General features: G+C 41.5%; 1 long non-coding RNA gene and 1 pseudogene across 1 annotated transcript in view; one reads left to right on the top strand and one right to left on the bottom strand.

Moving 5' to 3' along the window:
- Window positions 1–7872, top strand: part of LOC125313969 — a 47642-nt gene extending 39770 nt beyond the window's left edge. The window contains exon 3 of the long non-coding RNA XR_007197710.1: window positions 7783–7872. This is a non-coding gene — a long non-coding RNA (uncharacterized LOC125313969). The remainder of the gene's footprint in view (window positions 1–7782) is intronic.
- Window positions 1622–24624, bottom strand: LOC115731728 (annotated as a pseudogene).
- Window positions 24625–25939: the final 1315 nt, after the last annotated feature.

Below are 25939 nucleotides of genomic sequence, written 5' to 3'. Positions count from 1 at the left end.
CTACGACGGCTCTGATCTCTGAAGTGATTTTCTATAAATACGAAACTTGCTAGCCAAATTCAAGCATCAAAATGGTCCGCGCCTAGGGGTCTAATTGAGCCGTTGCAGTGCCTCCAAGAGTTTGGTCTTATGTTTATGAATGTGCGAGTTTAGGTCATTGAATCCTGTTTATGGTGAGTAGACATAACATACGATTTTTGTCACAAAAAATGCTTTCCTCTTCTTCTTTTTTGTATCGACAATTTTGGATTCACCATGTAATACGCCTACGAGTAAATTTTTACATATCAATGATTAGATTCTTTAATACGAAACCAAAAAAGGGGCGCGTAAATCTATATATTTACGGTAAGACTGTCAAGTTACTTGTAAATTGGCCTATTACCCAAAAAAAATTCCAAACTTTAGCATCTAGTCCAATTATATACAAAGCTTTTTTTTTGTCTCATAAAAAATCCCTAAATTTATTTTTGTCCCAATTCTACAAGCCTAATACCCAAAAATCCCAAACTTTAGCATTTGTCTCAATCATATCTAAAACTTGTTTTGTCTCATAAAAAGCCGCCGACTTTTACTTTTGTCCCAATTCTACCATCGATAGCCTTCCGTCCATAATCACCATTTGTTAATCATATATGTCTCGAATTTTCTCATCGATCTTACCGATGAATTTTTAAAATTTGAAAACAGCAAGTTTTAGGGACGACAAGATTTGACATCATTCGTTTAAATAATTAGGTCTCCACATCTAACCATTTTTTAGGCTGTTAAGTGCTAGTGAGAATATGAAATACGCCTTCTTAAATGGCTCTGTATCTCCCGGCAATGTATAAGGGAAGCATTCCATAGAGAGAAGTTGGAATTTTTTTATGTCAGCTTTACTAAGGTGTAATTCATTAACGACGTTAAAATGCCACGTAGAATTAACTAACAATGATTATGGATGGAAGGATAATGGTGGTAGAGTTGGGACAAAAGAAAAAATAATGGATTTTTTATTAGAAAAAACTTTTTGATATAATTGGGACAAATGCCAAAGTTTGAGACTTTTTTGAGTATTAAGCCGGTAAAATGGGGACAAAAATAAAAGTTGGGGATTTTTTTTTTTTAAATGTGGAGCCTATTTTAGTTTAGCTGCCGGCTTTTAAAGGCTTCATCAATACCTAAATTGCCTTTAATATGGAGCCGATTTGTTTTCCTACATTTAACACTTCACTTGATTTTGCATTCAAAAGGTCAAAAGCATCAGACAGAAGTAGAGAACCATATCCTATATATTGGTCGGAGGAAAATATAACCTCAACCCCAATGATCTTATGGACGATTAACACATGAGCAGAAGCTCTCAGAAGAGCGACCCGAACGTGAAATTCATTTCGGGTGGTGGCTTGCGGCGCTGAACGTGCGTCGCATAATCAACATGCAAAAATTTCATTCTATTAGTAAGTCAAGACCAGACAAACTATTTTTCGGGCAAATACAAGTCTGCACTTGCATATAATTTTAACTTCGGTGCACTCAAAGACGAGACCTCCCAAATCTCAAAAGCTCCATCAACAAAGGGTAGAAGGAGTAGATCATCTTCACATTATGAAGCAACCTAAATTGCTCCTACCTTTGAAAGTGAAAGTACCAAATGAACCAGTGCAGTCCATGGACACCTGGTGCAACCACAACTTCCAACACAACATACCCAGATGTATATCGATCACCTTATTATTGTTATCTCCCACTGACATGGTTTTTCATGCTATCCGTGTACCCGGTGTTCGTGATCACAATACTATCCATGTACGCGTCGGTCGTCTCTCCCAATAAACAAACCGTCTCTTATGGATTCACATCGATACCCTTGATCCATGGATGCTTAGCCATTGCTCTGAGTCCCTCCAATTCCATTGCCACTTCCTTCATGGTCGGCCGCTCCTCGCCTTTTATTTTCAAGCATCTCTCGGCAAGATTGGCAACGTCCCTCACCTGCTCATCGTTCCATTTGTTTGCAACAACTTCCTCAACAATCTGAAACAACTTGTCGTTTCTAAGTGATGAAAGAAAGTAGGTTGCCAAGCTCCGCTCTTCTTCCGGTCGGTCAAGACAAAGCGCCTTCTTCCCTGTCAATAGCTCAACTAGCACAACCCCGAAGCTACAAACATCGCTCTTTTCCGTCAATTGGCTTGTAAGGAAGTATTCAGGGTCTAAGTACCCCAATGTTCCCCGAACCAAAGTGGACAATTGCACTTGATCTAGTGGGACTAATCTTGAAGCTCCGAAGTCAGAGACTTTCGCGGTGTGGTTAGCATCCAAAAGGATGTTTGCCGACCTAACATCTCGATGGATAATGGGAGTGGAAGCCATGGAGTGCAAGTACGATAGGACTCCGGCGGTTTCCGAAGCGATTCTCAACCGGTTCTCCCAAGACAGCTTTGATGATTTGTTTGGGTTGTGACGTAGTCGAAGAGAGTTTGTGACATCCTCAAATTCGACCATATTTAGGATGTAATGAAATGATGATTTTAATCGATGCACTGTTAGTAATTCTCGCTTTGAATTGATCACTCATGAGAAACTAACCAAAAGGGAAATGCTATTAAGGATATAAGTACGCTTGACCCGAGAACTCAACTATGGATTGACAATTCCACCATAAGGATTGACGAGGAACAATTTTGAGCCATTAAGGACAAATCAAGGAATGGTTATAGAACGTTTCGACAATAGTATACAATCAGATCGCGGGTGATTCCACCTGACCATTGTATGGATTGTGAACGATCTTAAACCAATTCCTAATGATCGAGTAAATTGGAACTAGTGATTGATCTCTCGCGGTTACATGACAACCGAGGTCATCCATGGTTCGAGATAGCTTAAACGTAGATTGATATCGAATCAACTACGAGTCGAATACATGTAACTTCTAGAAGCCGCCTATTAGCTCGAGATGAACTATAGTTGCGATTGATCGATTTTGACCACGAATTAGAATCCGAATGAGGGTATCAAATCTTCGAGGATTTCATGACTAACTATTGGACGTAGCCTCATTGAACTACCAATTTATCGATTTTCTCGAGACTCTCGATTTAAGGATTGACGGGCCGAGATTTGGAGCTTAAGAGAAAGCGGGCCGGATGAGGACATATTAGGCCTCAAGCCCAATGTGGATCAGCCATTTAGGCCCAAGAGCAATCCAAACGGGTCTAGTAAAGCCCATTTAACCATTAAAGCCCAATAAGCCATCCTAAAGACCAAACCTTATCTTTTGAGCCCAATTTCAATTTATATGAATCTATATGAAATGCTAATTCATATACGCGTACTATAGTTCATACTATACTTTGAGAATTTACCAAAATACATTTACCTTGTGAAATGACTAAATTGTCCTTCTTGCATTATTAACAAAAGATAAGAAGTATTAATGAGGTGAAGACTTTGGGGCATGTATTTATGGAGAGAGTTTATTATCTTGAGCTAGGCTTACTCAACAAGCCAAAAATGAGATAATATCTCATGGCTCTCTCTCTCTCTCTCTCTCTCTCTCTCTCTCTCTCTCTCTCTCTCTCTCTAATTTTTGTGGAAGCCTCCTCCATCCTGAGCTCCCTCTCTCTCTTAATTTTGTGCGCGCACCCGAGAAGAAATAGCTCGTTTGAGCTCATTCGGAGGACGAATTGAACTCTATTTTCTCCTATGCGACTGTGAGATCAGGGGCAACTCAGATATGAAGGCCGTTGGTTGAAGAAACCATTCTATTTTCATGAATTTGTGCTGGACAGAGATTGGTCGGTGGAGACCCGATCCGTTCTTGCTTCGTTTCGAGCACCGTCAAGCAAAAACAGCCCCTTTGATTCTGTGTAGCTACTGTTTGGCCATCCTTGATTGTCTAGTGTGGTTTTTGGATAGAGCCACGCGTAACCCTCGCCACCGCCGATTCACCGGTGCTTTCGGAATCATAATCGAGTGAGTTATCGCCCTAATCCCTTAATTAGTATGTTAAACTTGATTAGAACGAGTTTAGATTAGTCTAAGTATGATTAGTACTAATTTAATCAATGATAAGTTGATAAGCTATCATGATAAGTGATAAGTGATCTTGATAAGTTATCGAGGAAGCGACAGGCTATTAGTATTTTATGCAATAAGCTATCGCTATTTTTATGATAAGCTATCGCCTATTTTATGAAAAACAATCACCTATTTTTATGATAAGCTATCACCTATTTTATGGTAAGCTATTACCTATTTTTATGATAAGCTATCAAGAATTTTATGATAGGTTATCACCTATTTTCATGATAAGCTATCGAGTATTTTATGATAAGTTATCGGTATTTTTATGATAAACTATCGGTATTTTTGTAATAAGTTACCGGATTATTTCAATAATTATTATTCTCTCATTGCATAAATTATTTTTGGCAATTAGACAATATATTTATTAATGTGATCTCGTGTAATGTTTAATATTAAATTATGATATAGCTATTGGGAATAGCCATAAAAATTGACTTATGTAATAAATTGATTGGCAAGTCTCAATGATGTTAGCATAGGAAAGTAAGTTGAATTGGTGATTGAATTGTGTGTGTGTGATCACGTGCAATTTATTTACTGCATACGGGACATGAGAGTTGCATTAATTCGAGAATTCCCGGATATGCCGGAAGACCCCCGTACGAGACGGGCATGCCCTCGATCGGCCGTAATTGATCGAAAAGATAAATACCCGACCGAGTCGGAAGACCCCCATAGAAAGATAAGCGTGCCCTCGATCGACCGTAATTAATAGATTGGAAATATTCCCGGATAAGCCGAAAGACCCCGTAGAAAGACGGACGCGCCCTCGATCGGCCGTAATTGATCAACTGGATAAATTCCCACGAAAGACCCTCGTAGAAATACGGGCGTGCCTTCGATCGGCCATAATTGATTGAATGAACAGATGCCGGCAGAACCGAAAGACCTCCGTGTGTAAACGGGCGTGCCATGAGTGGCCGTAATGATGAGAGTATGCTTAAGCGCACTATGTACGAGAAAGTTGGCATGTGTTCTATTTGCATTATTGAATTAATTGCATTGAATTGTGTACAGTGAATTATAACATGCAAGGCGGTTGCCGAGGCAAGCAAGGTTGCCTAGGATTATGTGATAGCATACTCGTACATACATATATATATATATAGATACTGTATTGCATTGCAAGTTTTAAATGCATCCGAGCTGAGTTGATCTCCTAATCAAGGCTTAGGCCATTAATTTGCTAAGATTTATTCTCATTATTGTTGTTCTAAACATTTTCGGACCCCCAAACATGAACCGATCTGGATGAGGAAGAGGATGAGTCGGATTCGGAGCCTCCCCTAGGTTATGGTTAGATGTAGTAATAAGCTCCGAAGGCTTACCTTTTTTGGGCTCTACGTTTGGTAGAGGAGATAGGTTAACCCAACCACCCCACCTCTTTTTGAGTGTGTGGCCTAGTAGGGACCGGCCTTGTGATAAGCTTGTAAATATTGTAGTCCTTCCGGAGTTAACGGCAATTAAATAAAAGAGCTTATATTGTTTGTTATTTTTCCTACAGCTATCTCTATTGTCATGTTTGTCTAGAGAAGTGAGTCGCTTTCGCATGTGATTAATTGAAAGATAAAAAGAAAAAAAAAAATTAGAGTCGAGAGGGTCAGTGCCGCCGCCCCATCAGACAACAATGGCCGACAACCGAGGAGAGGGCCGCGACCGTCTCTCGGATCTGGGTGTGGGGCTATATGACACTTGGCCTCTTGGGAGCGATCAAGGTGGTTTAAACACGGCACGAGGCCGGTCAATGTTGATCTTGAGCATGTAACTCTTGACGCACATGCGGGAGAGGGGAAAGGGCTCCCCTGCTTCATCATCCCTGTCGAGGTTGGCAACGTCCGGATTGGTGACGGATATCGCACGATCTAGGTCGACTCTGGCGGATTGTTGTTGCATACAGCTACGGTCGGCTTCTTCATGATGGTTCGGTGCTCGATATACTTCACTGGGTTCAAGAACGTTTAGGGTGGAGGATCGACCGCAATGGCTAATCGAGAGCGAAGATGCCGACTTTGGTGCGGAGTTTCTTCATCGATTTTTGGCAGCTGAGAGTAGTTACCATCCTAAATTCAAAGCGCTTGTGCGGGATTAATTAAGGGCTAATTCTTTTAGGTAGTTCTTTCTTTTCGTTTTTCATTTTTTAATTTTTAATACCTTCGGAGACCATATAAGGCTATAGTTTTCTAGTTATCTCATATCTGTCCATATAGTTATATATATATGCTAACCAATTTCTTGGATCAATGTACATTAATCATATATACTTGCATAATTCTGCACAATTGGTCCGGCTTAGTAATCTTGAGTTTGCCTAGTAGTCCTTTCCTTTGTCCCAAACAGCAAAGAAACGCCCTTTCTCATATTAATTAGTCGGGCTCGCGTGGCCGGACACGTGTCGAGCTGGAGAAGTACTAAAACGACAGAAGAATATAATTAATATTTCTGATAACTTCTCTCTTTTTAATCCATTTCCAAGCGTAATCACCCATTTTCTCATACTTTCACAACAAATGACAAACAAGTAAAGTCTCATTAACAGCGTCTATAAATCGTGCAGAGGACATACATAGAGTGTTCTTGCGTTATAGGATTTCAGCAGAAGGCTATGGCCCGATGCCATCCCCCTCTCTAACGATCGAATTGAAGGTCACGGTCGTCGCCACAAAAACCATCAGACCGCCATCTCCCACACCAGACCACCCGAAGAATTTGAAGCTCTCTGTCTCTGATCGGCTCCCTCCCGTCCTCTACACTTCGAACACGAGCGCTTCGTCTCCCCACCGGTCGAGTCGTCTCAAGGCGTCGCTGTCCCGAGTGCTCGCTCGATTCTACCCTCTCGCTAGGAGGATCGGGGACAACCTCTACATGGACGGTGATGGCGGGGGCGGCGGCACCGAGTTCGTCCAAGTCGAAGTCAACCGCCCTCTCTCCCACGTCCTCGATCGCCCCTGCCCGGAATTGCTTCGCAAGCTCCTCCCCGTCGACACCGAGTCCCCGGAGGTCTCCACCGGACGCCTCTTGCTTGTCCAGGCCAATACCTTTGGTTGCGGCCGCCTCGCCAATGGGGTCTGCTCGTCCGAAGGGTTTTGCTTTTTCCAGAAAAAGGAGTATAAAAAAAAAAAGAAATATGAAGTCAAAAGCCATTTGTGAAAAAAAAAAATTCCAAACACTAATTAACCCAAAATTACATTCTAAATGACTTTTTATCGATCATCATTTACATTTTCCCAAAATCACTTAGGCTAAAATCATTTGCATTTACTCAAAACTCATTTTTAAAACCGAATCAAATGCACCAATTCGTCAAATGTTCACATGTGATGGCAACCACAATTCACGGCTACTTACGCCGTCTATATAAAAGAGTTGATATCTTTTTTCGTTCCGTTTCCGAAAAGGCTTTCATTATCGGTCCACCTAAGGCGCAAAAAAAGGAAAATTTAATTTCGTCTCTTTAGGCGTACTATAAGGCAACACCGACTTTCATTACATATGCAAAGGAACACTGGATCCAAAATACGGACAAAGACTCAACCACAGCAGCTAAAACGGAACTCCCCTAGTACTAGTGGCATCTATTTTATAACGGTAATCAAGAGTTCTCTTACATGCCTAAGAATCTCATGATGAAGAAGGAACAACTGGAGGTTGTTCTTATCTCATCTGCCACCGTTAACTGGAATCATGACAAGGTTTTTCATGCTATCCGAGGCCCCCGTGTTCATGGTCTCAATACCATCCATGTACACAGTGGGGTGGGTCTTCTCTCCCAGCAGATGAAGCGCCTCTTCTCCATGCAAATCAACGCTACTCATCAATGGATGACTAGATTTCTCTTTGAATCCCTCCAGCTCAATCGCCACTTCCCTCATGGTTGGCCTCTCCTCCCCTTTTACTATCAAACATCTCTTTGCAACATTCGCAACTTCCCTTACTTGCTCATCGTTCCCTTCATTTGCAATCACTCCGTCGACAATTTGGAACAATCGATTGTTTTTCAATGCCGAAAGAAAATGCATTGCCAAGCTCCGCTCTTTCTCAGGCCGGTCGAAAGAAAGGGCCTTCTTCCCGGTTATTAGCTCCACTAGCACAACCCCGAAGCTATAAACATCGCTCTTTTCGGTCGGTTGGTTTGTTTGCAAGTATTCGGGGTCCAAGTATCCCAATGTCCCCCGAACTAGAGTGGACAATTCGACTTGATCAAGTGGGACTAATCTCGAAGCTCCGAAGTCGGAAACTTTCGCGGTGTAGTTGTCGTCCAGTAGGATGTTTGTCGACTTGATGTCGCGATGGATTATGGAAATGGAAGCTGCGGAGTGCAAGTATGAAAGTACACCGGCGATATCCGAAGCAATTTTCAATCGGGTGTCCCAGGACATCTTGAAGGACTTGTTGCGATTGTGGATGTGGTCGAACAGCGTTCCGTTGTTCACGAACTCATACACTAACAAGGGCACTTCGGTCTCCAAACAACATCCCAAAAGCTTGACCACGTTACGATGATTAATCCGAGAAAGCACTATAACTTCATTAACGAACCGCTCGATTTGTGTCTTGTCCACGAGTTTGGACTTCTTGATCGCGACCACCATGTCATTTGGCAACAACCCTTTGTAAACGGTACCATATCCACCTCGGCCAACTATTCCGCTCACGTCATAACTGTTCGTGGCCTTCTCTAGCTCTTCGGCTGTGAAGATTTTCGTCATGTTGGTGGTTCTGTCCCGTTCGTGCAATTGTTGCTGCAAGAGCAAGCCACCGTTTTGCTTGAAGTACTGTTCTTTGAGCCTAATGAGTTTCCTTTTTTGAATTCCCAGATACAAAAAGCTGCGCGCCGAATAGCAAGACTACTATCCCTGCGCCAGACTCTGCATGACATATCCAGTTATTTTACCAAAACCATCAACGAATCTAAATTTCATGAATCCACCATGAAGAGACAACATCATACAGCTTCCTGGTTAAAAAGGGATCTAAGCTATTAGCGAGACAAAGTAAGATTTGAAAAATCTCGGGGCGGTGAACCGGTTTCCTGTTATCAATGGAGTTTGAATAGCCGTATACAAGAAAAGCATATCCCTTTTCGATCCGAGCTGTGCCACCATAAATGCTGCGCGTGTCGCCGCTTGCAAACCCCAGGCGATGGTTACTGCTCTCAAGAGAACGCCCCACGGCATTTGTGACTCACAAAACATCGTCGAGAGACTCTCTCTCTCTTGATTTGAGGTCATGCGACCACCGACGGGGTCGCACTCCCTAGGCAACAGGAACCACCGTGGGGTACGGTCGTCTGAGTCACCATTCTCTCGTCGTCCTCTTTCTCTATATGTAGCACAGCTCCTTTTTCTCTATGGGTTAGTTTCTGTTTTCAAGTAACTGGTTTTTTTTTTTTTGGCCAAAATCCTTCTCTCTAGTTTTGAGTTATCTTTATTGTAGTAGAGACATTTTTAGACTATCGTTAAAATCAGCTACTTCAAAATAGTATTGCTTGAGGCAGACATCGAAGTAAACAAAAAAAACATACCGACAAGTATCTGCGCCAAATGTGGATTATCATTAGCAATAGCGGTGCATCCTCGCCCATTCTTCCTGCCATCACCTTCATAACCCTTTCGGCATGAGCAAGTATAATTCCCAACAACGTTAATGCAAGTTCCATTGACTCCATCGCACCGGTTCTTAGTTGGATCAGCACATTCATCAATATCTACAAAGAGAAAAAAAACACACACATATCCTAAGTGATGGACTTAAGAAGAACTGAAATGATATAAATAGTAAGGACAAAGTGAAAAATGTCAATGGAAAAATACCTTGACAACCCTTCGCGAGATACGGATTGCCGTGGAAACCTTCTGAACAAGCACACTTGTACCCCTTTCCATTTTCAGCGTCGGTACAATTGGTGTTTTCGGTGCACATGTAGCCCGGGCCCTTTTTGGCGACGTCACACGTTATATTCCCTATTGCCCAGTCAAGAACTAGCGGCGTCTTGTTGAAATGAAGTCCCGAAAGATCACCAGTGCTGAAGTTGTAGAAATCGCTCGCTGCAACGAAAGCGTAGCTGCAAGGGTTGAAACTCGGGACATCCGTATGGTTTTTATAGCTAGTAATGGAGATATCGTAGCCGAATGAGTTTCTAGGTACGCTCGTCTCGCAGCAACCGATACCCAAGCACGAGCCATTAGTCACCTTGGAAGTGTCATTGCATGCCGACTTACATCCAAAGACGAATTTCATTGTGCTGTCCAAGAAGTATGCGAAAGTATCGCAACCGACAGCGGTGAACTTGTTCTTGGTGCTGGATATGGGGAACTTCGCTAGTGTGAGCCCTGGAAAAGATCTCAGATCTTCCCCAAAAGAGTTATAGCAGTCTCGACCGATCGAAACGTTAACGCTGTTGACGCCTAAATTTTGATTAATCTATTTTTTGCATAAAAATTATAAAAAATCATCTCACATATTTATTTTTAGCGTACATTGCATTGGCATATAATCGGGCAAGCGGAACACTTAATTTAGCATGCGTCTAGACTAGGCACGGGATAGAAAAATACACCGAGAAGATTTGAAACTTCAAGGACTGTATTGCAAATACTTAAAATTTCGGGAGCTGTATTGCAAATATTTGGAACTTCGGGGACTGTATTGCAAATACCAAAAGAAGATGAAGAAGGGAAGATGATGAAGGGAAGATAATGAAAAGAAGATGAAGAAGGGAAGATGATGAAGGGAAGATAATGAAGGGAAGATGAAAATGGAAGGTGAAGAAATGAAGATGAAGAAGGGAAGATGAAAATGGAAGGTGAAGAAATGAAGATGAAGAAGAGAAGATGAAGATGGAAGGTGAAGAAATGAAGGTGAAGAATGAAGGATGAAGAACTTTGCCTATAAAAGAGAGAGCTCTTGAGAAGAGTTTTAGAAGGGGGAAGAGGGAAAGAGAATTGAGAGAGTTTTAGAGGGGAGAGGGAAAGAGAATTGAGAGAGTTTTAGAGTGGAAGAGAATTGAGAGAATTTGTGAGAGAAATTCTTTAGAGAGGAAAAAGAGAGTTCTTGAGAAAAATCGTAAGAGAAAATTTGAGAGTGAAGAAAAGAGTTTTAGTCGAGCATCATCTTCGACGAGTCCCGGCACGTACTTCGCCTCTCGCCATCCAACAACGCCACTGCTTGCCTTTTTTCGACGATAGCCACGTTCTTCCAACTTCGAGATCTTGAAGGAAGCCATAACGTGTACGTGAGTAAGATTTTGTGTAATAGAAGGTAACCCTTTCCATCTCGATCTACAAAAATGTAATCGTTTGGTGTGAACATTTGTTTGTTTATTTTAGACATGTCACGTGTCCCAAAATTTAGCATTATTACATGTTAATTTATTTTTGTAAATACTCGTGATTGGCTGCGTTTTCTTTCTTTCTAAATCATCCATGGTGTATATCGTACAAAGTTCAATGTTTTACATCCCCATAAAAAAGAAGAAAAAAACCAAAAAATTGCATCTTTGAATTTCAAGTAAAATCCATCAAAATTGCCAAATCAAATATTTTTCATGAAAATGGTACCGAAAGGGCGTTAGAGTAATCTAGCGTAACCAAATCCCCGAATTCAAAATCTCCGGTTCGCGGAAATAAGATAGTTTTCTCCCGCTATTTTATTTAGGTTTCTAATCAACCTACCGAAAATGATTAATGGCGACTCCAAATTCAAAACACGTTGCATGTTAATTATTTGAACCTTAAGTTGCGATTTGGTATGGACTTGGGAGAGTCCGAGTTAGGTTAGTTAATTAATTAACCCGATAATCCATTAGCCCGAAAATCTAACTTGTTTATTTTTTAGGTCGCGACAGCTTGGCGACTCCACCGGGGACCAAAGAGGACTTAGGCCAGATAATTTCATGAAAAAGAAATCACTTGATTTGGTAAACTTTGGTTGAATTCTCATTCTTAGGTGTTAAATGTTTTTGCAGATTGGGAGTTATAAGGGGAGGAGTGATTGGCTAACCCTTTGTTTTGCAGGCTTGGTGAATTGGAATTGTGATTTAACTTTTGAATCATTGAAGCGGTGTTTGCCTTTAATTGTTGTGCATGATTTATCGTATTTGCACTACACTGCACATAACCCGTGACAGGACCTGGGTCACACTAATAGTTTTAAGATGGTATTTAGATGGTTCTTTAACCTTGGTGGTAAGGTTTCGCTAAAGGTTATCCCATCTGGATCCCGAAAATTTTTCCAAAAAATGGCTTAAGGGTCGTTCTCATACACGTGAGGCTACGATGCATGAGAATTGCCCTTGTCGACCGAACCAAGCCGAAGTGATTGGACCCGACTAGTCATGACTATTGTACGCAAGGTTGCGACTAGTCATTATGATTGCGCGCGAGGCTGCGACATGTCATTTCGTCCATCATTTCACTTTGCAAAAGCCTTTTGGATAGATAGAATAAGATTTAAACTCACAATTCATGCGCATGTCTTTGTGATTGACATTTTCTTCGTATGAGAGGTAATTTCTTGTCTCTTGTACCCTGTTATCTCATTTTTATTTTGGGCCGGTCCATGGTTTAGGTTGATTGTTTAGAAGTTTCATTGTCTTATTTCCAATTTTGCACTTTGCTTCCGTAGCTTTTACAATTTCATCAGTTGTCCTCAATTCTGATTTGGCTTGTTCCTGTTGTGCGATTTTTACTAAATTCTACGATCGAGCTTTGAGTAAGTGCCAAACACGAAAGTTGTAGACCTATGTTTCAACTAATATCCTGCAAAATTTCAGAATTAGATTCATAATTTAAGAGGGCCCTTCGTTCTTTCAACTACATGCGGTTATAACAGTTTTATGAACCTGATTTTTCGGAAAGTCACATTAAACTGATTTGATCCGTACATTTCTAGTCTGATTGGCCAACATAAAAGTTGTTCATCATCTTCTCAACTATAAGCTCGTAAAATTTGGACATGTTTTGATCAACGTACGAATTAATACGAATTTTTTCGTAAAAGCGGACAAACTGAAAATTACATGTTTCAATCCTTTGGTCATAATCACTTTGTTCGTTTGAGTCTAGAGGGATGTCATGGGCCGGCTCGCTATTCTTGCTCCATGTACTCATTTTGGGTTTGTTACTGCGTACAGGTAATTTATCATAGATCCTCTACATATTACTCGATCGGTCGCGAAGAAGATGGCCGACATCAGCACTACCATCGGTGCTGCCCTGGACAAGAAACTTGGCTCATTGACCGAGCGCTTTGAAGGGATGATGTCTCGAAAGATGGAGGAAATGATGGCCGCCTTCACCGCCAAACTTCAATCATCCACCACCAGCCCGCCGCTAACCATTCCTGCTCTAATTCCTCCTGCGGACAACTCCGGTAAAGCCCCGGAAGCTGCTCCCTATCAGACAATGCCGTTAGAAGATGTGATCATCACAAGCGTGAGCTCGAACATGCCACCCGTAGTCCCAATCCCTCAAGCCAGCCCCGTGGCCCTCGGATTGAATGGTGATGCGGCCAAGCTGTTGGCCCAAATGGAACAGAGGATCCAAGAGGTTGAGGGGACTCACAACATACCCCAGATTGACCTGTTTATCTTTTCAAAGGTCACAGTCTTGGAGAAGTTCAAGATGCCCGACTTCGAGAAGTATGATGGGACTTCCAACCCGGTTCAGCATGTCCGGAGTTGTCACAAATGTCAGATTCATGGTGACAAGATTAATGTCCCTCCTAACGAGTTGCATCGATTATCCGAACCATGGCCGTTTTTTATGTGGAGCATTGATGTTATCGGCCCTATCAACCCTAAAGCATCCAATGGCCATCGATTCATCTTGGTGGCGATTGACTATTTCTCCAAATGGATCGAAGCCGCATCCTATTTAGCGGTCAAGGCACGAAATATCGTGAAATTTATCCGCCGGGATATCATTGCTCGATACGGTTCACCCGAAGCCATAATCACCGACAATGGCTCGAACTTAAACAACAAGCTGATGGACGAATTGTTCAAGATCAAGCATCCGAACTCTTCCACATATCGTCCTCAGATGAATGGAGCAATAGAAGCCACCAATAAGAACATTAAGAAAATCTTAGCAAAGACGGCTGAAAATTATCGCGATTGGCATGAGAGGTTGCCATTTGCACTTATGGCGTATCAAACCTCGATCCGGACATCTACTGGGGCAACCCCGTATTCTCTTGTATATGGAGCAGGGGCTGTTCTACCAGTTGAAGTGGAAATTCCTTCCTTACGTATCTTGTCTCAAGCCGAGCTAACCGAAGCTGAATGGATCCAGCAAAGGGTGAGCCAATTGAATATGATCGATGAAAAGAGACTTAAGGTTATATGTCATGGCCGGTGTTATCAGCAGAGGGTTGCTAATTCATTCAACAAAAAAGTTCGGCCTCGATATTTTCAGATCAATAACCTGGTCTTGCGAAAATTGCTGCCAATAGTCCCGCTCCCGGAAGGGAAGTTTGCTCCAAACTATGGTGGTTCATATATAGTAAAGAAGGTGCTCCCTGGTGGTGCTTTGATTCTAGCCGAGATGGATGGTCGTGTCTTTACCAACCCGATCGGTTCTGATGCTGTAAAAAAAATATATATATATATTATACTTGATTTACTCTCATGATTTCATAATCGAGTTATAATATGAAGACAGATTCACGAGTTGTTCACATTCGGGCATTCGTTTGCTGAGAGATTGTTTCAAATGGGGGTTTCTCCGGCCCAACCGAATTGACCATCGGGAGCGTGAGATTTACATATCCACAAAGTAAAGGGGTTATCTTGCAAAAAAAATATATGACGACCAAGATAAAATCTGTCAGCATATGGAAGAAGGAATAATGCGAAAGCAAAACGCAAATGAGCAAAAACTTGCATCCATTTCATTCAGCGGGAAACTTTACAAACAGATTATCGGGGTGGGAACGTAAAGCCAAACCGAGCCCTAATGAGCATCACAAAGGAGTTCAACCGACTCTCCATACGGTTGATACTCCGCCTACACTGATCACTCCGAGAATCGAGATCCGCCGACTTAAAGAGGAGGAGCTCACATTTCTCTTTAAGCTTGGCTACCTTGTCCTCGTGATACTCGACAAAGAAATTCCAGGTCATGGATCAGCATTCTCCCGCGAGCTATATCCAGGGTCAGATCGTCCATCCTTTCTTCCAGCCATGTGCATTGGAATTTCAAAACAATATTGAGCGGATCACGCTCAAAGATGGTGCGGGACATGGCCAAACGTTCCACCAAGTTCCCCCTCTCGCGAATCGGCAGTGAGACTTGATCATTACCATAGTCAAGGGCCTTCTTATGATTGTCGGCTACAAGACCGGCCAACATCAAGTTGTCCGACCGATCCCGATAGCGTGCCCTCACAAGATGGGCCAAAGTAACATCTTGATGAGCATGATTGTAAGCCTCCGGGAAGTTAGTGAAGAGGGTAGGGAAGATCCTATATTCCTCTTCTAACTTGGTACCTTGAATAGAAACGGTGTCCATATCCGTAAACATGAGACGGATTTCGGTTTCGACCTCCGGATGGTTGGCCATATAAGAGTAGCCCTGGCCTAGGAGATTATAAAGTTTCTCCCATTGGGCTAAAACCTCAGCCGAGAAGACGCGTGCGGGGAGGGAGGCCATTGTTGCTGAAGTTGCTGAAAAAGAGTGGATGCGAAAGAGTGCTTAGAAGATTGGAGATGAAGATATGAAAGCGATAATCGTCTCGGCGTTAAATCCTAATTTAAAGGACAGAAAAAGTCATAGCAATAATTATTGTGGGGGCCGAGTTAATTATCCGGGTAAAACTACAGACGTTTCGTCCGTGAATCACGGATCTACCATCTCGAGGCTCACGAATTCAAAAAAGTTGCGAAATGACTTCAAGGTCTTGCCATATTAAAAGAGGGACAAGCATACTGCAGAAAAGATTTGAGGGTCCCACCATGTCAGAAGGAAATGAAGAAGACAGAGCGGGAAACACGAAATCTTGGGAGAAGCACTGGCTTGGTGGTTTTCATCCACGTTAAAAGGGAGGCTCTGGAACATACATGTTTACTCAAAAGAATTTGGAGAGAGTAAGCATACAGCGGAGAGTAGAGTGAACAAAAGGCGGTAAGAGGTATTTCAATCCAACATGTTTGGAGGCTACCAGCACTTACTGGAGGCAACCAACCTAGACATCCCCGAGAATGAACTGCTGAATTTCGAGGCGAGATCCAGCGCAGAAGCCGTAAAACCCAACTCCCTTGGCGGTGAAGTTCAAGATCTCGATAACAGCAACAACAATAGCAGCGGCAGCAGCCGTAGTCAACCCCAGAAAAGAAAACATCAAATCAAAGAACTCGAAGCTGCCTTCAAGGAGTGCCCTTACGTGAACGGGAAACGAAAAAATGAGTTGAGCCGGAAGCTAGGAATGGAGCCCTTGAAGGTCAGGTTTTGGTTTCAAAACAAGCGGGCCCGAGTGAAGGTTCAAAGTGAAAGTCATGAACTTGCGTCTCTAAAGGAAGAAAATGAAAAGCTTCGAGCAGAGATCAAGAGGTATAGGGATGCTCTTAACATCGCTATTTGCCATGTCTGCAGCAACCCCATCAGCTTTGGTGGCATGTTCCTTGATGAGCCACATCCGAGCATTGAAAATGCTCATTTATCGATTCATCCTCCCGAGCAAGTTCTCGCACAATCGGATTTCGTTGGGGATACATCCCGGAAAGTCGGCCTTGCGGAGGCAGAACCGATGCCCTTCGAGGGAAGTGACATGCATCACTACAATTGGAGTTTCCACGATGTCACGATCGGCCAATTCAACACCGATGAAACTCCGAATCTGTAGCCTACATGAAGCTTGAGTTTTTATTATGGGCTTTCAAAATATCACTCTTTTGAGCATTACTAGCTAGCCCTTATGAATTCTCAAGAGAAATAGAGACATGCGTGAATGAATGTACTGTTTGTTACAAAGTCCCCATGTGAGACATTCTTCCTTTTACGCCTAGAGTTAATCAAGGGGCAAAGAACAGTACTATCCGCAAATATCATCATGCTTAAATGCGTGAATTCTTTGTCGATTTGATTTGGACGCCGAAAGGAAAAGCATTAAAAGCCTTCACATAGGTAGATGCAAAAAGATTTGAGAAAAAAAATAGCTGCCTCGTTATTAGAGAAAGCAAAAAGATTCGAGGAAATAAGCGCCTCGGGAGGAAGTGAAAAGATTTGAGGAGGGAAATAAGCGCCTCGTTCGTAGGGGGAACCGAAAAGATCCGAGGAGGGAAATAACTGCCTCGTTCATAGAGAAAGCGAAAAGATTTGAGGGCTCCTACATATCAGAAAAGGAAAAAGATGACAGATTGAGTGAGAGGCAAGAGTTATTACGAAATGGATCCAAGGCACTAAGACCGGAAAGGAGAGAAAAAGTTGTCCTCTTTCGTAGAAAAAGCGAGAACCTATATGCGAGACTAACAAATCAGAAAAAGTTTATAAATGACCACCAGAACTCGTCACGAAAGACCACCATCACTTTTGTGATTTTCGGGCAGATTGTTTTGCAAGTCCGAGAACATCTAAAGCTCGGTCTCCGGTCGAAACAGCCATTTTCGATCTACATATGGAAGGTTTTAAAAGAAAAACACGTTCATTCCAGGCGGAAGTATGGGAACCTTCCTATCCTGAAGATCTGCGAGTCATGGTCATTGATGGCAACCCCGTTTCCCTCTCAATCCTCGTTGCTATCTTGAGAAGTTGCATGTATAGGATTTTTGCTTATGCGAAAGCAACGGATGCCTTACAAGTACCGAGGCAGTACAAATATGATTTTGACATCGTCGTTACAGCCGTGGTAGGGATCGACATGGACGGTTTCGATCTCTTAAAGATCATTGATTCCGAGTTGGACATACAGGTCATCGTAGTATCAGCAAGTAATGATCAGCAGTTCATAACGAGGGTCATATTGCATGGTGCTCGAGACGTCCTACAGAAGCCGGTCTGCGTTCGAGTGCTCCAAAACATTTGGCAGCATGCTGTAAGGAAGCAATTACTCGTACAAAAAAACCACGACCAAGGCGACGACGACGATTTTGTCCAAAAGAAAAGGCCCCTTTGGTCCGCCAAGCTTCATTCTATATTCATTGAGGCGGTTCGACGGCTAGGAATCAATTCAGCACGACCACTGGCTATACACAAAATGATGAATATAGACGGACTCACCATGCAAAGTGTCACAAATCACCTTCAAAGGGTTAGAGATAAGGCGAGGAAGCACGATGCAGCTTGGGACCAAGGCGACCGGACCGGAGTTGACTGGAAGATCAATTCGGGAAAACCTACCGAGCAAAAGGTACCCGGCCACTTCCCAATCAAGAATACAAGTTATACCAACCTTCCGCTGGTGGTTCTAGTAGCAGACTAGTTGATCATCCCTACAAGTTCCCGAGCAACGACGGAGGCTCAAGCTTAAGGAGTCAGATCGCTCACGGCAATCTGTCACCGGTGTTAGCAAGTAACAATGCCCAATTCGAGTATCAATTGCTCGAAAAATCAGAAGATTACTTTGATGATGAGCTTGCTACCTTGATGAGCCTGTTTGGAAATGAAGGACCTCCCGAGCCGTGATCCGAAGCAAGTTATTATGGGTCTTCAAACAACGATTGTTGGTGTTTAGTCCAAGACGAGAATCGGGTTGATCGTTGAAGTGGCCAGCAAGAGAGGTGGAACCAATCTCGCATGAATACTCCTTTAATTCCATGTATAGTTCCCCTACGTGGGATATTTTTTACTTTCTAACTGTCTAGAATTTGCCTAGAGTTAAAAGACGAATTTTCTCCTCTCTTGTCAAATGCGTGAGTTCCTTGTTAAGCTAGGCCTGTAGCAAATCAATTTGTGGACGACGCCCCTGAACGCCCGTAAAGAGAGATTCCGAATAGCCTTACTTGGGAGAATACGAGTAAAAGGCCAAGCGGGCTCAAAGATGGGTAACTCCGTATCGTCCCAATTGGCTCTCGGTCGTTTCAAACTCTAAATTAAGCTTATTTTATTCTCGACGGGGGATTGCCAACTGCTTTGAGAACAATATAGCAAAAAGCGAACCAACCGTGGACGCTAACATCACCACGACCTAGTGGTTGGGGAATGACAGTGGTCCGAGGCATCCCGGGTTCAATCCCGGGATTTGGCATCAATGTACAAAGATTAATAAAAACCTTTTTGCTTCGCGATTCAATGCCGATTGAAGCTCAGCCCGGATGGTTACGTAACCTGGAGAAATAACATCCCGGACATACAATCCGATCCCGATGAGTTGATCTTTTCAATTCAAAGTTCACAAGAAATTCGTACAAGGGTAAAGCGGTATCGTTTCAACTCGTTTAGAACATGAGAACGTACATTGATGCTTTCCCTTTTGATTTTTACAGGGGTCACTGCCTTTCCGGATAGGGAAGTATCCATTCTCCCCGAAAAATTAATGAAATAAGAAATTCCCGGAGCTTTTGACAATCTCATGTCTCGAACCAGATAATGAAGTTTTGCAACTCATTTGCATGAGCAGGGGCAACTCTCAATCCACGTCCCTAAGAAGTTTCTTATGTGCTTGCGAATTCTGTCCACCAAGATAAAAAGTTGCTGCATTTTATATGCTCAAAAACACTTATATATTGTATAGTTTGCGCATGACTGTTCCTCATGTTTAATTTACCAACTCTAAATAAGGAACATGAACCGCATAAGATACATCGAATGTATGGAATGGGGCATGACAGGATGATGAAAGGCAATCCTTTCCCAAACACGTCCCATTTTTTCAAGAGAGTTGAACGGTGGCTAAGTTCCGCATTTCACAAGGTAAAGAGTTTTCTCGCGAAAGGTACGATAGCCGAAATGACAGAGGCATTCAGTTCTCTATTCCAAACACTACGGGTGATCCATTGATTACCCCTTTTGAGCGGTGGTTTCATTTCTTTACCCCTGTCAAGAACCACCCCACATCGGGGTCCAGGCGAGTTAATTCCATCAGCATCATGAGGTAAATGGTTAGAAATTTTCTTGCTCGAACTAACATTAATCTTCGGGTGTTTCTTTACATTTATACTCGAATTTTAATTCAAGTGCCTTAGGATGATGAAGGGCATTCACTTCTCTATCCTATACACTTCATTCTTTGCATAGCCCACTTGAGCCTGCAAATTCATTTCTTAAACCCCTGTTGGTGATCATTTGCTCATTCCAAAGACGAAGATAGCATTTTCCCAAGGATTAGAATTGGAGATGGTCGGGTCAACAGAGAATTCCCGAATGGACTCATTTCTTGTATGCTAGATTTTTTATGTTTACATAATTTTTCTTTGTAAATGTTTATGTTTGTTGTAATTCCTGGTTCAAAATCATGGGATTGTAAAAAAAAAAAAAAAAAAAGGCAAACTCAGCTTAAAGGAGAAGGGCCCGCTCTCGAAAAAAGAAAAAAAAACAAAAAAAAAGCAAAATAAAGAGATGTCGAAGAGCTCTCAAAGAAAAAGGAAAAGAAATCTCTTCTCGAAAAAAAGAAAAAAAAAAGAAAAATGAGAGTCGGGAGTAAGAAAAGCAAAGACTGATCTCATATGAAAATTTCAAGCATAGGAAAAGCAAAGTGCCTACCAAAAGTAAGGCCAATGCACATTCATTTGTAAAGTACTTTTGAATTTTGAATGTACATTTTTGCATGTTAAGTTGTAAATTCCATGTACATGTTTGCATTGTGTCTCTTGCAAATCCTCGACAGACACTTGTTGTGAAGAAGACTCCCCAAGAAGTCGGTTTGCAAAGTGCAATTTTCAGTAGAAAACTACCATCCCTCATTCAATTCTTTTTGAAGACATTTCCAGAAGACCAAGATCGGTGACTAGTCGGCGATGATCACCAACGTCAAGCCCCTTCTCATTTAATTTCTGAGCCAAAACGAGCCTTTTCGTTCCTCGCTCCTCAATCCTAGCCTACGTTATAACCCTCCAAAGTCTCTTCCGATTAGGGCACTTGAGTTAACGTAGAGTTAAATGATTTTAAGCATCACTCGAAGAAGTTCGAGCAAGATTATTTCTCTCTCATTTTTGCGGGGTTCTTGACTTGTAAACCCGGAGCGGATAACGAAGAAATTCATTTCAGCAGCCTTGACTCAACTAGAGTCCCCTTTGTAAAACTTTTGACCTAGCCCTCATTACGGTCCTAATCAAGACCTCCGGATCGGCTCGGTCGTATCAATTGCGAGATTACTCGGATCCTTATCGAATGCGATGATGGAAAGATTGAGTGATTTCTTTTGAATCCTGCAGACAGGATAAATAGCTTTTCTCGAGAGTGAGAGAAAGCCCTTTCGGACTGAAGTCCCCCTATTCAGCTCACATTCGAGGTATTCGTAATGTGAGAACCTCCCTGGACAAAATTGGTAATGTAAACTTGACAGAATGGTTATGCATGAACCATAGTATGAGTGATTGCATTATACTCATTGTTGAATATGTTTGTGTGTGTTACCTCTGACATTCTATGATAGGTAATACATTCCCGATGTTCGAGTTCCCTCCCAAGGTCTCGAAATTCATCCAAGGATTATTGAATGAGCAAGTTTTGCTGGCAAATGCCTACCAGGTACGATACAGCAATTTGCTTCGTTCCTTGATTAATCGTTTGGAGAACCCGGGTAAGTTTTCCGAACCCCTTTTCAAATTAACAACTCTTCTCATGATAGTTGTTATGATTCAATTCAGGCAATATGCCCCTTTTGTACTTATCGATTCCATTCGATGGTGCTCCTATCAAATATTGTTCAATTCGGGCAATATGCCTCTTCCGTCAAGTCGTGTAGACATATGCACTGGCGATCTTGACATCTTATCAAATCATAACGACGTAGCTCTTATGGTTTCAATCTCGGGACGTGAAGACATATGCACTGGCGATCTTGACATCTTATCAAATCATAACGACGTAGCTCTTATGGTTTCAATCTCGGGACGTGAAGACATATGCACTGGCGATCTTGATATCTTATCAAATCATAACGACGTAGCTCTTATGGTTTCAATCTCGGGACGTGAAGACATATGCACTGGCGATCTTGACATCTCATCAAATCATAACGACGTAGCTCTTATGATTTCGGTTTCGAATCACGAAGACGTATGCACCGGTGATTTTGACCTTTAGTCGGCTCATAATGACATAGCTCTTATGATTTTCGGCTCCTTTATCAAATCATGAAGACATAAGCACCCATATTTTTGATCCAAACCAAATCATAACGACGTAGCTCTTATGATTTTGGTTCCCCTTTATCGAATCGTGAAGACATATGCACTGGCGATTTCGACATTTAATCAACTCACAACGATGTAGCTCTTGTGAACTTGATCCCACTTCTTTCGACTCACAACGACGTAGCTCTTGTGATCTCAAACGACACACATATCTTGCGCTGTCTTGCATTAGGGAGAAGTCTCTTATAACGGATAGGCCAAATACCTTAAAATCCTTGCATCCGCAAAAAGAAGCTTGGAAATTAAGAGAACCATTAGCTTACGAGAAATTTGGTAAAACAAGTATTCTTGTATGCGATCCATGTGCAGGTTTCTCTCTAACATGAAAAAGGGAAATTATGACACGTGTTATTTACGGTCTTGCATATCATGCATCACTTCATTACATAAAAAATGGGATTAAAACTCCCGCCAAAAAGTTCATCCATAATTTGCACTGTCAAAATTTAGGATTCAATTTTGTCTTTGAGCGGAACCTCTACGAGCCTCCACTCAAAGAGGGGCAGCTGTTGACGCCTAAATTTTGATTAATCTATTTTTTGCATAAAAATTATAAAAAATCATCTCACATATTTATTTTTAGCGTACATTGCATTGGCATATAATCGGGCAAGCAGAACACTTAATTTAGCATGCGTCTAGACTAGGCACGGGATAGAAAAATACACCGAGAAGATTTGAAACTTCAAGGACTGTATTGCAAATACTTAAAATTTCAGGGATCGTATTGCAAATATTTGGAACTTCGGGGACTGTATTGCAAATACCAAAAGAAGATGAAGAAGGGAAGATGATGAAGGGAAGATAATGAAAAGAAGATGAAGAAGGGAAGATGATGAAGGGAAGATAATGAAGGGAAGATGAAAATGGAAGGTGAAGAAATGAAGATGAAGAAGGGAAGATGAAAATGGAAGGTGAAGAAATGAAGATGAAGAAGAGAAGATGAAGATGGAAGGTGAAGAAATGAAGGTGAAGAATGAAGGATGAAGAACTTTGCCTATAAAAGAGAGAGCTCTTGAGAAGAGTTTTAGAAGGGGGAAGAGGGAAAGAGAATTGAGAGAGTTTTAGAGGGGAGAGGGAAAGAGAATTGAGAGAGTTTTAGAGTGGAAGAGAATTGAGAGAATTTGTGAGAGAAATTCTTTAGAGAGGAAAAAGAGAGTTCTTGAGAAAAATCGTAAGAGAAAATTTGAGAGTGAAGAAAAGAGTTTTAGTCGAGCATCATCTTCGACGAGTCCCGGCACGTACTTCGCCTCTCGCCATCCAACAACGCCACTTGCTTGCCTTTTTTCGACGATAGCCACGTTCTTCCAACTTCGAGATCTTGAAGGAAGCCATAACGTGTACGTGAGTAAGATTTTGTGTAATAGAAGGTAACCCTTTCCATCTCGATCTACAAAAATGTAATCGTTTGGTGTGAACATTTGTTTGTTTATTTTAGACATGTCACGTGTCCCAAAATTTAGCATTATTACATGTTAATTTATTTTTGTAAATACTCGTGATTGGCTGCGTTTTCTTTCTTTCTAAATCATCCATGGTGTATATCGTACAAAGTTCAATGTTTTACATCCCCATAAAAAAGAAGAAAAAAACCAAAAAAATTGCATCTTTGAATTTCAAGTAAAATCCATCAAAATTGCCAAATCAAATATTTTTCATGAAAATGGTACCGAAAGGGCGTTAGAGTAATCTAGCGTAACCAAATCCCCGAATTCAAAATCTCCGGTTCGCGGAAATAAGATAGTTTTCTCCCGCTATTTTATTTAGGTTTCTAATCAACCTACCGAAAATGATTAATGGCGACTCCAAATTCAAAACACGTTGCATGTTAATTATTTGAACCTTAAGTTGCGATTTGGTATGGACTTGGGAGAGTCCGAGTTAGGTTAGTTAATTAATTAACCTGATAATCCATTAGCCCGAAAATCTAACTTGTTTATTTTTTAGGTCGCGACAAACGCGCAGCTCGTGGTCCTCGACAGAGATGTCGAGTATGTGAAAGCCACTACTAATTTCGTTCATGTAAGGTATGGGAGGGTCGGAAGAGTAATCACAAACGACTCTAAATGAGGGATGATCTACGCGGCAGCTGGGATCGCTGTCGTTCGATCCGAAGGGGTATGGAATCAAGAGATTCCCGCAGGAACTTCGGCATCCGGGCTTGGTCATTGAATCATCAGCTTCTGCTATACCCAATAGGATGGTCCCAAGCACCACAACTTTCAAGAGAAGCCTGTGGATGACCATGGCTCTTCCTTCCACTCTCTGAATATGATGTGTTTTTTCTTTTCTTTTTTTTCTTTCGATGGATTAATTTGATGGGGTTGGGGGGGTTATATAAGGAGAAGTCAAGTGGGTTTTTTCTTTTTCGTTTTTTTTTGTTTTCTGGTCAAGTAGCTGTAGTAAGTGGCTTAGTTCAAGCTGTGAAGTTAACATCAGATGGTCCCGGAGACTTGCATAAGACGACTCACAACAACGAAGTCTTGTGCCGTGAAGTGCGGTGCAAGGCTACACTTTTCTAAATGCGTAATTCATTCTGTCTGAGTAATTAAATAGTAAAAATCACGCATTTATCTAAAAATTTGAGTTTTTAAATAGTTGATAGTGATCCCATTAAATCTCACATAATATTAGTGTAGGTTGTCTTGAGTTCAAAGAAAAATATTTTTACATCTACTACTAGACAAAAAGATCAAATTAAGTATGAGAAAGAGTGTTAAAGTAATTAAATATTAAATCATATGTTCATCTAATAGCTTAAATTTTTAGAATAATTGAGGGTGAATTTTTCGTTTCTGCTCGCAGAGAAGAGCAAGCCATTGTGAGCGAGAGACTGGAGTGCTCTTGCAAAGGAAAAAGAGCTGCTCTTACTTTTCAAATAATCTCTGAAAGGATTCGTAGGATTCTAGAGGCTCAGGAAAACAAAAGTTTTTGGTCTTCTGATGTCCCAATCGATATTTATGGTAGTTGTCGCAATGGGGATGTTACTCCTCTACGGCAATCTTATCTTTGGGCCAAAAACTTTGAAAGTTGATAGGAAAAGGCGAAGATCAGAATGACCCTTCGTTTTTTTTTTTTTTTTTAACCTTAAGAAGAAAGAGACTCCTTGGTAAAACTCTTATAATAAGACAACTCCAAAAACAAAATATTGGACCGTTTCTCTCGCTCGTTAAACGAAAATTCCATCGTTCTTGTATTCGTCCACCGATAAGAACTTATGATAACCATAGAAATTTCACTCCGCCATATCCTTGAATTTCTTTGGAGGCCCTTTCGAAAACCCCGAACTGCCTACAAAGCATCTGCGAGCTTTTTAATTAGGGAACTTGGGTTTTGATTTTTTAACTTATTATCTTTTCTAATAACCTTAAAGTAATTGTCAAATTTTGAAAATATTATGAAAAAGTACATGTGATCTTTTTATTAAACTGATGTGTTGAATTTTTTTCTAAGAATTTCGTGTCTAATAAGATTTGGAAAACTTTACAAAATAAAAAAGCAAATAGCTGAATTCAGGGGCAATAGACATAAATAAATAAATAAATAAAACCTCAAATTATGCTCATTGTGACACAT

This window comes from Rhodamnia argentea, chromosome 2, assembly GCF_020921035.1.
Source record: "Rhodamnia argentea isolate NSW1041297 chromosome 2, ASM2092103v1, whole genome shotgun sequence".
NCBI lineage: Eukaryota > Viridiplantae > Streptophyta > Magnoliopsida > Myrtales > Myrtaceae > Rhodamnia > Rhodamnia argentea.
This window is presented reverse-complemented; position numbering and strand designations above follow the sequence as displayed.